Source organism: Miniopterus schreibersii (assembly GCF_964146895.1).
Source record: "Miniopterus schreibersii genome assembly, chromosome: 3".
NCBI lineage: Eukaryota > Metazoa > Chordata > Mammalia > Chiroptera > Miniopteridae > Miniopterus > Miniopterus schreibersii.
Window position 1 is genome coordinate 93827940 of NC_138103.1, and position 12312 is coordinate 93840251.

Below are 12312 nucleotides of genomic sequence, written 5' to 3' on the forward strand. Positions count from 1 at the left end.
TTTCAGCTGTGCGACATTCTAGTGTATAAACACACCATAATTTTTTTAGTCAATCCCACATTGGTAGACATCGTTTCTGATCCTTTGCTATTACAAACAATGCTGTAATAAATGTAATGACTATGCCCCACACTCTTCAAAGTATTGCGAATTTGCACAACTTTCCCTTTTCACTTTTTCCAGTTTTCCTAGCATGTTTTCCTTTCTTATTTTCCACAAGGTGGACTTCAAAATCACCTTGTCTAGAAAGAAGGAAAAAGAGAAAGAGGAAGGGAAAGGAAAAGGGTATGATATTTGGGAAACCAAAATATAGATTTCCAACAACAATGAGTATTTATTTGTTGCCTTCAACACTGTTTTGCATTAGTTGCAGGTATCCTGCATAGCAAATAGACATTCGTGTAGGTTACAGCTGTTCCCTCTGATAATTCAGTTGCCCCCCGGCACCATAGATAGTTACTACCATGTTGCTGACTATATTCCCAATACTTTACCTTACATCCCATGCCTATTCTGTAACTACCAATGAGTACTTAATCCCATCTCCTTTTGTCACCCCGCCCCCCACTCCTCTCTGGCCTCCATCACTTTGTTCTCTGTATCTATAAGTCTGCTTCTGTTTTGGTCATTTGTTTTGTATAAGAAAGGGAAGAACAAAAGAATATATTCATATTTGCTTATATGTGCATTTTTATTTTACTTTTTTTTTTTTTTAATATATCTTTATTGATTTCAGAGAGAGGAAGGGAGAGGAAGAGAGAGAGAGAAAAACATCAATGATGAGAGAGTCATTGATCGGCTGCCTCTTGAATGCGCCTGACTGGGGATTGAGCCCGCAACCCGGGCATGTGCCCTGACTGGGAATCAAACCAAGATCTCCTGGATCCTAGGTCGATGCTCAACCGCTGAGCCACGCCCGGCTGGGCTATATGTGCATTTTTAAAACCCTGGAAAGATACAGAAGAAACTAACAAAAGGGGTTACATGATTTAGAGAGAGAAAAGAGACACGGTGGTGAACACGTAAATGGTGTATTTGTTTTTTCCATGGGACATAATTTTTTTTCGAATCTACACATATATACTTTTTATTTATATTCAATTTTAGATTTACTTTTTCAAAATATCAGCTCTATTAAGATTCAATTCATATACCATGTAGTTCACTTATTGAAATTGTTCATTGCTTTTTAGCATAATCACAGAGTTGTACAACCATCCCCACAATCAACATTTTCATCACTCCCTCCGCCCAAAACAACCTACCCACTGGCAGTCGTTCCCTTTGCCCTGTCCTCTCACTCCTAGCCTAAGGCAAACTCGCCTATTTGCCTAACGAGGGGGTCAGTTCCTCTTTTTCCTTCTCTGGTGCATAGATTGAGTCATCTCTGCTTACTTTGCCCCAGTGCCAGTACAAACATGTTCCTCTCCGACAGCCACCATACTTCCTTCAGCTTCATTCCTGTAAATGCTCTGTGTCAGCCAGGAGGGACTTTCTGCCAGCTGTCTGTGGGCCCTGTCCCTAGCTGACAGGGAATGTCCTAAAGAGCTTTCTGCTCTGTCCCCTCTTGGAGTGGAGAACTCCCTCCTCCCTGGCTGCTTACCTGCCAAAGTGTAAATGTAAAGGAGCTGTTCCCAGGTGTATCCGCCATAGTCATTTCCCATCTCCTGCCTATCTTTAAAAGATAAAATTGTTGTATTTTGCATTTATATAGCCCCTTTTCTAGAAGCTCACAATACTCTTCAGCACTCTATGGCAATTTTTACAATATCCTCATGAGGTTTACCACAACGGTTTTCCTTCCATATTTGTTCCTACTCTATTACCTTCTCACCACCAGAACCTCTCCCCATCAATTCACTAATGAAATTCAGCAACTAGTCCAAATGAATTTTTAACTGCATAGGAAAGTTCCTCTGAATAGAGTATGTTTAAACCATATGAAAAAGCAACAGGGTTCATATACAAAACACTAATTTTATTCAAAATTTAATCAACCGAAAGAAATTATTTTAACTGGGTTATTTCTTTTCACCAAAATAAAATGAGGATACAAGAAAGTTATCTTAATAGATGATAGAGTAATGTTCATGATCATCTTAATAATGATTATATCTTCTTTAACTCAAAATCCCAATAAACTTTGACCTTGCATCATTTAATTAATAAATAAGATGGTCTGACATAATTACTTATTTCCTCCTGTGAAAGGTCTGTATAAGTCAAACATATGCCTTAAATAATCCTAAATTTGACATTGAAATTGGGCTTTTTACATTTTTCTTTGAAGAGTTTCTTGATTGGTTAGGCTAATTTTTTTTCCATTGTTATTTTTTTACATTTGCATTTGAAGGTAAATGTTAGTGGGTTTTGGAAAATCCATTATCAATCAAACTGCAGAACACCTGATTGTGGAAGATCTGGGTATGGCTTTGGGAAAGGGACAGTTTTGGTTCTCAGTGATTCCAAGTCAAAGGATAGAAGACAGGTTGGAAACATTAGTTTGGAGAGTCATAGTCGGGTATCAGAGGAATTTAGAATTCAGGATCTAGTTCTGTGTATAGGTACCTAGAAACAAAACCTGAACAGCACCATCATCTAGTATCCACAGAGGTGTGATACTGAAGCATAATTTTTCTAACATCACCCTCGTTTTTGCCAAATTAAGACTCTTTTTAAGGAAATAGGTGTGCATTACAAATTCTGATTTTTGTCACAAAATTGGTAAGTAAAATATTGATGAAACTAAATCACTAAATATTTAGATTTTCCCCAAATTCAGCTAACACAGTTGTTTTTGACCCATGGTAGCATAGGGTAGTGATCAATAGGCTCCAACCCTGGCTCCAGAGTGACTAGCTCTGTCATTGGGGGAACTTAATCTTTTACCTCAGTTTCTCCATCTGGAGAATGGGGAGGATAGTGGTATCTACCTCATAGGGATTTTATGAGGACGGCGCAAAATAAATATAAAGGAAATAAAATAGTGTGTAGCATACACTTGGTGCTGTATAAGTGTTTGCGTGCTAGGAGGAGTCAGAGAGGGTGTTGAGTGAACCAGTTTGTAGTATGTGCGGTGGGAACAGGGCCCCATGATGTGGAAGTTAGTGTAGCAAATGTTACCCCTGCAAATGCTGGGCCGACTAGGACCCAGCAGTTTACTCAGGTTTTAAGCCATGCTTTATCTGATTTAAACTGTTGGAGAAAATATGGTGGCTAATACTTTAAACAGTTAACGGATATGTTTTGTCCCTGTGCAATGCTTTTTATTCCTACACCACTGCAAATATCAAAAACAGGGTCCTGAGGAATTCAGGGCACACACACACACACACACACACACACACACACATACTTTCCCCCTCCTCCTTGATGAAAGATTCTCTGGCTGGGAAGATTTGGCAGAAATCATGGGATGGGGTATAGCACCCTGTTCCCTACCCCTAGCCCTTGAGTTCCCTGAACATGTGCAGAGGAATGTTAGGACCCACATCACTGTTTGGAGAATCTGAGAGTAAAGGGGACCTATGTCCCACTCTCTGTATCTCTGGGAAGAGGCACATTTCATTGAACTCCCCACGTAAATGGTCGGGTGGGCCATTTGGGAAGAGAGGCCCGAGGTAGTCCAGGTGGCAGGTGAGAAGAGCAAGATGTTTTCCATGCTGCTATGGACTGAATGTTCAACCAAATTCATGCTGAAATCCTAATCCCCACTGAGATCGTAGTAGGAGATGGGGGCCTTTGAAAGTGATTAGGTTATGAGTGTGGAGTCCTCATGAATGAGATTAGTGCCCTTATCAAAGAGACTGAAGAAAGATCCCTCGTCCCGTTCTCCATGTGAGGACCCTGCAAGGAGACTGCCATGAAACCAAGAACCAGGAAGCGGGTCCTACCAGACACCAATCTGCTGGTGCCTTGATCTTCGACTTCCCAGCCTCCAGAACTAGGAGAAATCGCTGTCTGTGTTTATAAAATTTCTCTATTATAGTAGTCCAAATGGGCTAAGACACATACCCTGAAGATGTCTGGAGGAGCTAAGAGAAAGGGTCAAGGGATCTGAAGGGTTTTGTGTAGGAAGGAGAGAACCACCTCCTGTCCCATGGCCACATATTGATATGGTTTAAGATTATCTTTTCCTGGAGCCTAGAAACAATTCTGGGGAAAGTGGGAAACCCTCATATCAACTGAGAACACCCAGAATTGACAGTTCAGCCCAAATGAACTAAGGTGAAGTTTTCAGATAAAAGCAGAATGAAGCCGTTAGATAGAAATTACAGACAGACACTTGTGTGTGTGTGTTTAAAATATGTCTCTATTGATTTCAGAGATAGGAAGGGAGAGGGAGAGAGAGAGTTGAAACATCAATGATGAGAGAGCCATTGACCAGCTGCCTCCTGCACACCCCTGACTGGGGATCGAGCCCACAACCCAGGCATGTGCCCTGACCGGGAATCGAACTGTGATCTCCTGGATCCTAGGTCGATGCTCAACCGCTGAGCCCCGCCCGGCCGGGCAGACACACTTGTTTTTGCATACCTAAGTTTGTAACCTCTATAATAAACTGGCCGGCTCTACATAGTCAAACAAGTTGAAATGTGGTCTGAAAAAAACATAATTATACCATAAGTTTTTCATTACTCAAGAGGATAAAAAAATACAGATTAGCATTTCTTCACTAGGCCACTCCTATTTGCATCATGTGTAGATTTGGTTCCAGGCTGGGTCAGTGGATATTTCCCTGAAATATCATCAACATTTCTCAACTCACATTTCTACCCAATAACTGATTTCATCTATTGCAACAATCTTTCTTGAACTAACATTGGCATTCATGAAATAAAATTAAAAGTATTAGTCATAAGTGTAGCTGCTACTTGGAAGGCCAAATCAAGTAGTTGTGTGCTAAGAAAATTAACTCCAAATTTACTCAGGATATCAGTTATTTTATTTTTACTCCTACAACAGAATTATTTTACATACTTGAATCAAGGAAAATTTTTAACTTTGCCTTCACTTTCCACATCCTCTAAGATCTTCAAATACAGCAGAGGAGGTGCTCTATTGGAGACACAGCGGGGGCATTATTTCGAAGAGGTGGTCGTTTGAGATCTCAAAGTAGCTTTTATTCATCCAATTAACCAACAATGAATGTACCTGCTATGACAGGCCCTGTGTCTCACTGGAGGTCCCAAATGACTAACAATGGGCTCTTCTCAAGAAACTGACAGTCAAGTACGTCTCAAAATAAACTCCATCCGACACAAGAGAAGACTTGAGTAAATGAAGTGATACACATACTCCTAAAAGGAAGACTCAGTATTAAGAAGGTGTTGGTTTTCCTCAAGTTTATCTTAAAATACAACCAAATCTCAAACTAAATCCCACACCAAATTTGACCTCTACAAAACGACTCTAGAGTTCAACTAGAAATGAAAAATGTGAACCATTAAGAAAATTGAAGAGAAAGAAGAGTAAGGCTGAGGATTTCCCCTGCAGATAATACGGTATACAATACATCAGAACCCAAAATATCAGGGAAGAAATCAGAAATCAAAACAAGAGACAGGTAAATGAGCAAGAATAAAGTTTAAAAATGGACCTAAGTAGATATATATGAATTTAGAATATTATGACTTTGCCTTTCTAATCAGTGAATTGATTTTCAGTCAGAAATAATTGTTCAGTAAGTGCAGTTGGAGCAACCAGCTAACTATTTGCAAAAAATAAAATAAAATTGAGATTTGTACCTCATGCTTATATTTGATAGAGGCTAAGGATTAACTGTAAGAAATAAAACCATGAAAGAACAGGAAGAAAATGTCAGTGGATATTTTTATAATCATGGGATAGGAAAGGCTTCTTTTTCAATCCTCACCCAAGGACATGCTTTTACTGATTTGAGAGATAGACAGAGAGAGAGAGAGAGAGAGAGAGAGAGAGAGAGAGAGATTGATTACAGAGTGAAACATCAATCAGTTGCCTCCCATGTGCGCCGAGACTGGGGATTGAACCCACAACCTAGGTATGTATGTGCCTTGACCAGGAATCAAACCCTCGACCTTTCAGTGTACAGGACAACGCTCCAACCAACTGAGTCATGTTGGCCAGGATGGGAAAGACTTCTTTAATTTGACACCAAAGTCACAGTCTTAAAGACTGTTCAGCTTTAGTAGACACTGCCAGATGTCCAAGGTGCTTATTACAATTTACACTTCTGTTAGTAGTATATAGAGTTCCAGTTGCTCCATGGTCTTGCCAGCAACTGGTATTGTTAGTTTAAAATTTTTACAGATTTTGGTAGTTGTAGGGTAGTATTTTATTGTAGTTTTAATTTGCATTTCCCTGATGACTAATAATGTTGAGCACATTTTCTTTGCTTCTAAATATGCATATATTTTTAACCCAGTAATTTTACTTGTAAGACTTTATCTTGAAGAGATATTTATATATCAAATACACATACATACCCATAAATTGGAACTATCCAAGAACTGTATTTTGGTGAAGTATGTTCTTGGTGCATTCGTGTTGTGAATGTGGTTACCTGGTAATAACCACCATTAATATCTCAATGGTGGTCAACCCTAGATAATAGAACAACGGGCAATTTATTTTAACATCTAAACAGAAAACTTGATTACATTTTTAGTTGTGTCCTGATAGGTGATTGCTAAAATAGGCTCTTAACTTTTTGACATTTTCTGAATATTTCACAATGAGTATATATGTTTTCATACTTAAAAGAAATGGCAAAAAGTATTTCTATTTTATTCTGAAACAAATAGGAATAAAAAATATAATCCCATATAACCCAAAAGAAGAGTCATAGTTCAAGCACAAGCAATGTCATCTGAGGTGATCTTCATTGAAAATGCAAAACTACACCCAGCGCCCATACCCTTCTAAATACAATGTCATCTCTAAAAAGAATCAGGGCCCCTTGGAATGACTGAGTCTAGGGCTGGGGCAGGGAAAACACAAGGCGAGTCAGGAATACAGGAACATCTTGATGTACCCGAAAGGAAGGAAATGAAAACAGCAACGAAAAACAAGACAGGGCCGTGTTAAAAGGACACAGGAGCTCGTTTGAAGGAGAGCCTACGGACCAAGTCTGGGATCCCTTTTGAGCTGAAAAATAAGTCAGGACAGTATAAGATTATTGCTCATTGAATAAAACAGGAATCTATCAATCATGCCGATAATAAGTAGGTAAATAAATAAGTGGGACTGAGAAAGGGAGAGCTCATCCCTATGGTGAAATACAGGCTGATGAGTGTGGAGGGAGGAATGAAGCGGAAAGATCACCACTTTGCAGCCATGGCTGTGAAGAAGGGCTTGGGCAGGAAATAGCAAAGATTGCTAAGTGTAGGGGGACAGTCGGTGACGACAGGGTACCCACTCCATCCTGAAGGGTCTCGCTACAAATTGCTTATTAGTTTCAAGGGGAAAAAACTGGGAAACACCTGGGTCTGTAATGATCAAAATTAACCAGCAAGGGTCAGGTCTGCGTGCTGTGCTAACACGTGATGCCCTGAGGACAAAACATCACTTTGGGGCGATTCCCACAGAGGGGCCATAACCTGAAGCATGTCAGGAGGAATCACCGGGCAAGAGCAACTGAGTGTTCCACAAACTGGCTCGTAGTCTTCAAACACCAAGGTCATGAAAGACAAATACTGAAGAACTGTTCCAGATAAAGAAGATTAAAGAAACATGGTAATTTAGTGCATATGTGATTCATGATGGGAGTTGGTACTAGAGGCAGAAATGCTGCAGAGTTTCATTGGTATCATTGATAAAATTGAAATAGGGATTGCAGAGTAGGAAAAAAGTACGTATCAAGGTTAGATTTCCTGATTTAAAAACTGGTTTATGGTTATGTAAGAAAATATACTTGTGCCCGGCCGAGCGTGGCTCAGTGGTTGAGCGTCGACCTAGGATCCAGGCGATCGGGGTTCGATTCCTGGTCAGGGCACATGCCCGGGTTGCAGGCTCGATCAATGACTCTCTCATCATTGATGTTTCTATCTCTCTCTCCCTCTCTTTTCCTCTCTCTGAAATCAATAAAGATATATTAAAAATATATATGTATGTGTGTGTGTATATATATATACACTTGTTCTTAGGAACTATACAACGAAGAATTAAAAATATAATGAAGGCATGATCTATATAACCTCAAATGGTTCCTAAAAAGTAATCACAGAGGGAAAGGGAGAGAACGAGAATCATTAAACAGATGTGATGAAACGTGAGAGACGTCATTAATCTGGATAAAGGCTAGATGGGAGTTACCTGTAATTTTGGCAACTTTTTGTTTCAAATTATTTAAAATAAAGAGTTTTAAAATGCACTGTCATAGTCATGGCTTGGTCTGAATTATTTTACCCCAAATACACACACACGCACACACACACACACACACACACACACACTGCACACTTAACTGATACTGACATGGAAATACCTTATCTGGGGTAGGGGAAGAGCAAAAGGGATGGTTCTGGAGCGTAATGAGCATGTCCCCCAGCTCCTGCTTAACGGGGGACAGGAGGGGAGTGGACCGTGGAAATGGGTCTCAGAAATGGAAGATGGTGGCTCTTGCTGAGGGTTGACTATTGAGCGTCCTGAGAGATCAGTCTGCTGTCGGTCGTGCGTGACCCATGGACATGGAAATGAACGTGGTCATGGTGAACTGGAACTCCCAGATCATAAACAATGGGAGGTGGAAGGGACACCATTGGAAATGGTGCAGGAGGAGCTGGCCGTGCAAGGACTGAGGGAACCAGGAGGCCACGGCGAAGCTTGGAGGTACGCGGGTGGCTTTGCACACAATGTTTCCCTCGTTGGTGCACCGTTACAGAATTCAAACGGGGATTTGCTGTATTTGTGGTAGCTGTAGGGGCTGAATATTACCTGAAAAAAAGATGAGGGGCATCTACTGAAGATAATACCTGGAAGTACCTTAGTGGCTTCTTAACTCTTATAAAAATAAGATTTCTTCACTATAAAAAGAAGAGAATGGAAGATGTTGGGACTTCGTTCACAGCACACCACCTTGTTACTCTCGTCGCCCTGCCCTGCTCCCGAAGAAACACAAGCACAGTGGCGAGATCACAGTGACCAGTGCTCACCTTGGTACTTCATCAACCTGGTTTCAGCCTTTAAATCCCATCAGCAAGTAACTGATTTCCTCAATCTCATCTTTTTTTTTTCTTTTTAAAATTTTTATTTATTGATTTGAGAGGCAGAAAGAGAGAGAGAGGAAGAGAGGGAAAGAGAAACACCGATTTGTTATTCCACTTATTTATGCCCTCACTGGTTGCTCCTTGTATGCGCCCTGATCAGGAATCGATCAGGATGATGCTCTAACCAACTGAGTTACCTGGCCAGTGCCCTCAATCTCATCTTTCTAAATCTTCATTCCAAACCAAGCTCTTGTTTGGTGATTAGAATTTTAGTTCAAAATGCAGTGGCCTTTATAGGCTTATTTTTGTATTGTAAACAAACAAACAAAGCCCCCTATATTTTGAAGCCGGACCATTTGAAACATGCCTGCCAATAAACAAGCAAACCAACAGACCACCACTGAAAGGGAATTTTCCTCATTAGGAGCAAGGAAAACATGCCTGTGGTCACTTGAATGGGATGGTCACACCCCTCAGGAGTCACGGTTAAGGATGGAAACACATCTTAGAATGCCAGGTGTGTCTTTGACATAGCTGCAAGAAGTGCTGGGGCTTTGCTAACAAATTAGGTGGAGTGCAATTCAATTGTCTAAGGTCCAACCAACAAGGATTTCTATTTAGTTTTGCCCTTGAAACATCCCACTGGTCTGGCCTTTGTAAAAGGCAAACCTAACCTATTCATTGTCCTCTGCCCTCCCTCAACCCTCATTGAGACAAATAAATAAAACTGATAGGCCAGACCAGAGGGCTGGAGATAGCTATGGTTTAGACTTGGCTAAATGACCTTTGGAGAGACATTTAGGTTTTAAGGTCATGAGGGACCAGTTAGTACAATGAGACAAATGTGTCTGTCCAAGAAGAGGCTGATGGAGTAAAGGAGTTAATTGATACTTCCAAGGGTACCTGCCCTTCTCCCCAGGGTGGGCATCTACAGTGGCGAAGATGACTAATTTTAGTTAAAACGTCTAATGTTTATGTTATAATGTCTCCTTTCTTTTATTGTAAAAGCATGTATTTATAATCAAGTATTAACTTTACCCAAGGAACTAAACATAGTAGGGGAACCAAGAAAGGTAAACATATTTCAAGGCCATCTTTATTAAGAAACTCTTGGGGTGAGCAAAATTGCTTTCCAATTGCTCACCTCAAATTCTAGGTCCTAGTTAACTTCAGCTTCTGCAGCTGAATTTTCCTGCCACTGGAGTCTCCTGTTTCCTTACTGAGTAGCCATGCTAGAATTCCTTGGGGGAAGTCACAAAGACACAGCCTTTAAAGACACAGGGCAAAAGGATGGCAGAGAGTATGTGGGTGTTACGTCCAGGGGGAAATGGGGACATTTACCAGTTCACCTTCAACTTAAGGCATGGAATCTATCTTATAGAAACACTCAGCACACAGATGTTTGTACAGGGCATTTGCTGCAGCACTGCTAGTGTCGTGGACATTTAGGAATAAATTATATGTCCATCATTACAGAGCTGATTCAATTGTTGGCCCATACTGTGAAATACTTCGTAGCCAAGGAAAAGAATGCAGTAGGGGTAAAGGCCCTGATGCAGGGAGATTCTCAAGACATTTTTATGTGGAAAAAGCTACTTGCAGAACAATGGATACAGCATGATGCTTTTACATTAAACATCTGTATAATGTATGCACATTATGTACATGTGTTGCATGTATTTACATAGAATGGGGACAGGAAGGGTGGCCACCAAACCACAGTGCTGGCTAATATGGGGGAAGGAAGTGAAAATGGGGGTAAGGAGGAAAGGCGACTTCTATATTTTGCTCTCTAGAATTGATCTGCAGTTGAATCTGAATCATGTGTTCATGTTTCTTGTGCAATTTTCAAGAGATCTTCTGATGCATTTGACTTCTCCTGAAAACAAGAAGTGCTAAATTGGTAATAGTATGTTGGACCCCTTCTGTGGGTAGCTCTTTGGCTGACTTCATCCCACCCACACCCCTTCAAGAGTTAAAAAACAGAGATGATTTCTGCAACAACCCCTCTAATTCATGCTCAACTCTTGAACTTCTTGTGTCCTACCCTGGCAATTGGAGGGTTTTGTCCTGTCCACTTCTCTTCATGACTGCTTTAACCTGATTATTTTTCTTAGCCAGGCTGCTCCTGGCCCCTATGTCCACTGGTGACTTAACTTTTCCCACTGAAAGTCTCCAGTCAGTAGAATGAGTGTAGGATCAGCTTTCACTAAATGGCTTATTTCGATGAGGGAAGTTGATGAAGAGTTCAGGGTTCTATTGGCAGTTAACAATTCCTTTTGATAACTGACTTGGTTATTTTACTGCAAAAAGAGGGAAATCCTTTGAATCTATATATAATACATACCAGACACTGTTCTAGACAAGTGTGAGCCATGGATACTCTTCTTACCCTGTTGGTTTCAGTTATCTATTTCTGATAACTATTTCAATTATCGATTTCTCACAAATCCATGGCTTATCTTGGCTCCACATGGCATTGGCTGGGGTAACTCAACTGGAAGGCTGGAGGATTCACTTTCAAGATGGCTCACCCATGTGGCAGGCAAATTGGTGCTGTTAACAGGGAGCTCAGCGAGGGCTGTGGCCCAGGGGCCTCACAGCCTTCCCAGGTGGGCCTCTACACAAGATGGTTGGGTTTCTCCACAGTATGGTGACTGGGCTCCAAAAGCAATCATCCCAAGGAAGCAGAGCGGGTGTGCATTATATCTGAATGGCCTACCCTTAGAAGTTAGGTAAGGTCAATTCCACCGTGACCTATCAGTTGAGGCAGTCTCAAGGCATGACTCAGGTTCAAGAAGAGAGAATACAGACCTATCTCTGGGTCAGGGACAGATGTAGGCCATGGATCGGCCACATCCTAGTTTTGAGAAATAGCACAGACAGAAGGGATTGATTACTGGATCTGAAGTCAAATACAAGGACAGTGGCGCAAGTGTAAATACTGAGAAACTGATCTTTACAAACTAAAGTGGGACAATTTGATATAAATCTCAGAGGAATCACCACAAGAGTTCATCTAGGGACAATCTTTGTGCCTGTTGCAGAAAAACACACACACCAGAGACCTTCAAACTACAAACCAGACGAATCTATCAGATTGCCACTGCCTGCCTTCACTGGA